Here is a 7,396-nt window from a genome sequence, read left to right on the forward strand (position 1 = left end):
ATTAATACTTAGTCCATAGGCACACACCTGATCATCTGATCATCTACATTTGCCCTCTTACAGCACTAAACTATGTTTTCTACCTTTATCTTGCATCTACCTACCACTTCAGCATTTTATTAAAAATAATAATAATAATAATAATAAAGGGAGAAATGTGGGATCAACATATAAATCAAGTACAAAAATCAAATGAATATTCATATTTGACCTGATTGTTTATAGGTCATAATGCGTGATCAAAACCGAAAGTTTCTGTGATGAATGCCCTTGTACTGTTCACCATGTAAGAATTTATTCACTATGTAAGAATTCGTTCACCATGTAAGAACTTGTTCGTTATGCTTCAGAAGATTGGAGACTGACGAGAATTAGACTTGAGATGGATTAATGATTGTACATTGAGCATTGACCCCCCTATACTGAATTTTATTGTTGTTAACAACCATTTGATCAATAAATATGAGAGATGCCCTCTCAAAAAAAAAAAAAAAAAGTTTATTTAGAGGTCTTATCTAAGTTCGGTCACATATCCAGTCCATATAGCTTCAACACCACATTTCTGTCTCAAGACTGTATCCTTGAAGCAGGTTCTGGGGTCAGAGAAGGCAAGTAGAACTCACATTTCAAGGACAGGGGAAGGGGGAGGAGCCTTCAGTTGCCAGGGTCCAGCTCATGGGTTAATCAGCAGTCACATCTAGATTACCTCCCCCAACTAGTCTACACTGTATTCCAGGATGCTCCATCACCTGTTTGGTCTTTGCCAGGATAGATGGCTCTGCAATTAGTGTTTTCCTTCTGAAGTATCTAGCCCACAGCCTCATCTCTGGAGAATAAGCCTAGTTTATTAGACTATAAACTAGTCTTTCCCTGGTTGTTGGTGACCTGTAACAGATTAATTTTAGCATTAATCTGTTACTCATGAACTGTATCTATGCTCTAAATCCAGCTGAAGGGATGATAAAATAATTTAATTCAGTGAAACAGTTGGGTGTTTTTGAATCACACTATTGCTTCAGCCAAATAGAAAACCATCCAATTTCACAGAATCAAATTTTTAGCCAGTTGGCCTGGCACTGCCAAGTTTTTCTCAAGAAGCCAAATGATGTCCTCTCATGCCTGGGCTGAGTAGGTGGAAAACTACCCAGTGTGAGAGGAGGGGTAGGGAGCAGACCTCCAAGGAAGACTCCAGTACTCCATCCAGGAAAATAAATTCCCTTAGGGGACATTTTATTCCAAATTTGCTACTCATTTCTTTTGCTACCACAAATTAAATTCCTGCAGTTGATCTAGAGCAGGAGTCAGCAAACTTATTCTTCAAGAGCCACACGTTAAATAGTTTAAGCTTTATGGGCCAACCAACAGAAATGAAGCTATTATATTATATACGAACTAATACAACCATTTCCAGTGGAAGCATTTGAAAATGTAAAAAAAATCCATCCTCACTTTACAGACAGTGTGGCTGCATTGGGCCCTCGGGCTGTAGTTCGTCAATCCAAGTGCTAGAGCGTTGCCTACCCTCCATGACAGCTCTTCGAGTATTTGAAGACAGAACTATGCTAGCACACCCCAAAACACTGCCCCATGCCCAGTCCTAACCATGGACTTGGGTTCATTTTTCTCCCCTTCTAGGTCTGCAACTCCCTCCTTCTTAGTGGCACTTAGAAGAATTATCTAGTTCAAAATATGGCACTCAGATTAAACACAATACCCCAGCTCTTGTGTGTGCAGCATGAATCATGGCAAGCTTCACTTACTCAGAATCTGTACTTTTATTTAGAAACCTCTTTTGTCCTCCTCTCCCACCTCTGCTTCACAGAAGTAAGATCCTGCTCATGATTTAAATCACAACTGAAAACTCCTCAAAGCAGCTTCCTCTGACCACCATTCCCCAAATCCTGCCCTCCTTCTCCATCTTTCTTCTCTATTTCAGTGCCTTTGTTTTCCTTCACAGAATGTGTCCCAATCTGTAAAAAATTTCATTAACTTGTGTGTTTACTTAGAGGATTTTTTTCTTTGTTTTTCACCCAGGAGAATAAAGTAAAAGCATCAAGAAAGCTAAGGAAAGCTTCTCGTTCTAGCCCTGATGGAGTATCTGGTATCAAGTTTAATCTTGCTGTAAAAGCCAAACAAAATATATAAAGCAATTGTTCTCAGACACTGGATAATAGTCAGTGCAGGGCTCTGATCCTCAAGGGAAAGGCAGCAGATGACGTGAAACCCTCCCATTCACAGCACCTTTCTTCTTGAGGGCATTTTCCAGGTCATGATGCAGAGAAATGGAGGCAAACAGACTGAAGCAGTTTTGCTGGGATGATGAAACAGATGAGAGTTCGCACCTGCTAAGGTGACTGCAATCGAGGTGCAGAGAAAGGAGAGAGCAGCAGAGAAGCAGCCCCAAAGATGGATGTGAGATCCCCTCCGGGGCACTGGCTGCGGTTGTCAGCAGTGATGACGAGGACAAATTTTGTCCTTTGTAGACATAAAATTTCTTGAAGTTTATAAATTGACTACATACTTCCCCTCACTGGCTCTTCCAACAGTCGATGTAGAGGAGGTAACATGGGGAGACAAAGGCTCAGAAATTGGTTAACCAGGAATGGGAGACATGTTTGCAGTTAGTGGAAGAGCTAGAACTCCTAAGATGATGATGAGATGAATAGTAACATTTATAAACATGTCATGGATACGTAATACTAATGATTATTCTGACTGACATTTACTGACCACCTCTTCTTGCAGATGCTGTGCTAAGCCCCTTCCAGCAAGTACCTTCCCTCACCAGCAAATCTATCCGAGAAACATGACCACATACTAACCCCCTGCCCCACTCTCCTCCCCAGGCCTCTGCCTCTGCCTGGTGCTTTTTCACGTTAACGCTGCTTCTGTTTCTGTGCTTCCTTGGAACTGAGATTGTCAATAACTGGACTCATTGCCCCCATTTCTTTAGTTTATTTGTTTGGATGTGAGAAGTGAATCTGTTTCCTAGCAACTCTGTGCCCTGCTCCCTCAATTTTCCCTACTCATTATCTTCCCATGATCAACTACAAATTAGACAAATTATGGGCAGGTTTTATATTTCCAAGAAATGGGAGGAGCAGTTGCACACATTCATTCTCTTGGCATAAAGTAGCTCTGAGGGCCCGTGTGTACTGAGGACAAAGCAGGGAAATGGACGTGACCTTGAATCTTAATGTGCCTACAGTTTCAGGGGTCAGGCCTCCCAAGACCATCACTTAAGTGTGGTCTTTTGACCATTTCGTCTAAGAACCAATGTTAACCACAAGAAGAGCCATAATTTTGGTTAAACGGGGACCCCATGATGTCCTTCTGAAGAGCTAATTGTCGATATGGTGGTTTTTCTCTCAGCTTCGTTGTGAAAGCCCTGAATGGCCCCTGACTCCACTGCCCACACTTTAATATCCTGAGAAACAGACACCTATTCAAGCTGGCCTGACAGGTCCACTGTGGACACATGAACAAATGACCCTTGTACGGATATGAAATGCAAGTAGGCGCTCCTGCAGCCCACAGCCAAGCTGAGGGCTTTACAATCATGAACAATCTATATGGAAGACAATTTTCCCCAACACAGCTCCTTCTGGAGTTATTTTCTAAAATGTTCTAACATCAATAATTTCAGAACTGTGTCCAGGAACCAGCCCTGGGAGACATGAATTATTTATTTCACTTTTATATATTTATTCCTTCCTTTGTCTACTCAATGCATATCTTTAAGTGCCTATGCATACCCGACACTGTTCTAAGTGCTAGAGATGTAGGAGTAACCAAGACCAAGGCCCTGTGCAGCTGTGCAGACAGTCTCTTATTTCAGGCCAGTAGGACCACACCTCCCTGCCTCCAGGAGGTGAGAGCTTGACTCGGGGTGGAGGCTGTCAGAGCCGAGGATCGCTCCGCCATGCTCTCCTTTCCCTCTGCCTCTGCAGCCAGCCTGGGTCCGAGAGTTAGAGTGGCTCCTATGAGAGCCTCAGGATGGCCCTGTATAGACATGTAACATCAGCACTGAACAAACCCTTGTTGTTGTATGCCATCAGGGGAAAAAAAAGTATTGAATTCTAACTTTTTCTGGCCGGTTATTATGGACACATTGATTCAAAATTCAGTCTCTCAAGATATCCACCTGAGTCCTACCTGGCCTGAAGTGTGACATAAAAGCTAATGATCACACTGAGACAAACCCTGTTTCTCTGATATAGAGAATGCTGTGATGTCCTAATTCAACTTCAGCAGGAGCATATGAAGGCAGATTCCTAGACCAGAGGTGAGAGGACCCAGGCCTTGCAGCCCTAGGCTGGCTCGGAGTCTGTGCAGGCAGCTGAGGGGCTAGCGAGGCAGTTTTCCAAACCTGACCCTCCTTTAGAATCACTACCTGATCTTGTCAAAAGAATTCTCAGCAGATCCCTAGATCTGAGCAGGTGCTCAGAAATTAAGCTCCACAGGTGATTTTGATGCATCATATAATTTTTGCAGTCATTGCCCTTAGTCATAAGCCTTCTCATAAACACGTCATGGTTGGCCCATCCGCTTGGCAAAACCTGTACCTTGGCTCCTGATTTGCAGACCTACTCCCATTCTGAGGTTGGGATCCCATTCTGGATCTAAGCCTACTGCACTGGAGTCTTGACTACGCACATGCCCATCCCTTTCTTCTGGTACCCAAACTCCCAGCCAGTGGGTTGAGCTCTGCTTAACACAGATGATGAAGACACACTGCTGACTCCTCTGTGATTCAGGGCAATATCACTGCTTACAGAAGAGGCCCTGCTGGGACTCACTGCAGGATAGAAGGCTGGGATACCAGTAAGTCCACATTCCCTTCTCAGAGAAACTCTGTCGCAACACCAGGGAAGGGGTGAATAAAGGTGGGTATATTTTAGATGTGATGTCCTGCAAGCCATAGCCAATTGTACAACCTAACACATACAAAGGACAACACAAAGAAAGCAAGGCTATCAAATAATCCATGCTCTACCTTGAGAGTTTAAACAAAGAAAAAATTAAAAAGAAAATGCTATAATGAGACACTGTCATGTGTTTGAACTGAAATGTCATGTGGAATCAGGAATGGATGAAATGGTCCTTTTCAGCTGCATTCTTACTGACAAGTTATCTGAGAAAATTGTATTACAGGGAAAAAAAGCAATCATTTTTTTCTGCTCTTCTCCCTCAAATGTTTTTCACGGAAGTATACTTGATATATAACATACTGCTCTCGGGTGATTCAACAACACATACATTAGGAAAGGCTCACCACAATAAGCAGTTACCAACTGTCACCACGCAAAGATATTACAATGTGGACTCTATTCCCTATGCTGTACTTTTCATTCCCATGACTTATTTGTTTTATAATTGGAGGTTTGTACCTCTCTATCCCCTTCATCTAGCTTGCCCATCTCCCATCCTTCCCTCCCCCAGAGCAACCACCAGTTTGTTTTCCATGTTTATAAGTCTATTTTTGTCTTATTTGTTTGACTTTTAGATTCCACTGATAAGTGAAAACATGTAGTATTTGTCTTTCTCTGTCTGACTTACCTTACTTAGCGTAATCCTACAACGGTATAGTAATCAGAACAGTAAGGTACTGACACGTAAATAGATGTCTAGATTAATGGAACAGAATTGAGTGGCCAGAAATAAACCCATACTTGCGTGGTCAATTAATATATGACAAAGGAGACAAGAATATACAATGGGGCAAAGACAGTCTCTTCAATAAATGCTCTTGTGGAAACTGGACAGCTACATGCAAAAGAATGAACCTGGACCACTGTCTTACACTGCACACAAAAATAAACTTGAATGTGTTAAAGACCTAAATATAAGAACTGAAACGATAAAACTCCTAAATGAAAACATAGACAGTAAACTCTCAAACATTGGCATTAGTAATTTTTTTCTGGAAATGTCTCCTCAGGCAAGAGAAATGAAAACAAAAATTAATTAAGTGGGACTAAGCTAAAAGCTTCTGCACAGTAAAGGAAACTATCAACAAAATGAAATGGCAACCTGCTAAATGGGAGAAGATAGTTGCAAATCATACATCTGATAAAGAAAGGATTAATACCCAAAATATATAAAGAATTCATACAACTTAACACCAAAAAAACAAATAATCTGATTAAGAATGTGCAGAGGACCTGAATAGACATTTTCCAAAGATGACATACAGATGTCCAGCAGACACATGGCAAGATGCCCAACATCACTAATCATCAGGGAAATGCAATTCAAAACCACAATGAGACATCACCTCACACCAGTCAGAATGGCCACTGTCCAAAGGACAAGAAATAACAAATGTTGGTGAGGATGTGAAGAAAAGGGGACTCTCATGCACTGTTGGTGCATGTAAAATGGTACCCTACTATGAAAACAGTATAGAGGTTCCTCAAAAAATTGAAAATATAACTACCATATGACCCAATAACTTCAATCAACATTTTTTAATGCAGGTGGAGAGAGAGAAAAACAAGACTGTTTTTCTGAGAAAACTTTATCCTTAGTACTTTTTCAGCATAGCATATGCCTTTCTGAAGCAAAGTATATAGTTGTGTTTCACTTTTGTGAAACGCCCCAGTAAACTTTCAAAACTCTCCTTTACTTGAACTAGTTCGAATGGGTTCAGTTCTTTTCAAATAAGGTTTGCCTACTTGAACTCCCTTAAGTGGTAAACACTGGTCTTATTTCTAGCTGGGAACTGCCTCTTGGGTAGGACAAATCAGACTATTAAGCAAACTTAGGCCATTCTTTCCCACCAGTCTGGGCCACTAAAATCTCAACATTACTCTCAGTTGAGTCAAGCTTAATTATGCAAATATTTCTCTTTGTTTCCAGCTTTATTGGGGTATGATTTACAAACAAAATTGTAATATACTTAAAGTGTACAATGTGATGATTTGATGTATGTAAACATTATGAAATGATTCACACCATCTAGCTAATGAACATATCCATCGCCTCACATAATTATTGATTGATTGTTTGATTGATGAGACCACATGTTCTACTCTATTGGCAAATTTCCATTATACAGTACAGTATTATCAACTACAGTCACCATATAATACATTAGATCCTCAGAGCTTATTCCTCTTATAACTGAAAGTTTTTACCCCTTTACCAACCTCTCCCCAGTCTCCCCATCTCCCAGCTCCTGGCAACTACTATTTTACTGTTTCCATGAGGTCAGCTTTTTCTTTTATTTTTAAGATTCCACATGGAAGTGATACCATGCAATATTTGCCTTTCTCTTGCTTATCTCACTTAGCACAACGCTCTTCAGGTTCATCTACGTTGCTGCAAATGGCAGAATTTCCTCTTTTTCTAAGGCTAAGTAATATTCTATTGTGTGTATATACATACCACATTT

The sequence above is a fragment of the Manis javanica genome, chromosome 1 (assembly GCF_040802235.1).
Source record: "Manis javanica isolate MJ-LG chromosome 1, MJ_LKY, whole genome shotgun sequence".
In the NCBI taxonomy this organism is placed as follows: Eukaryota; Metazoa; Chordata; class Mammalia; order Pholidota; family Manidae; genus Manis; species Manis javanica.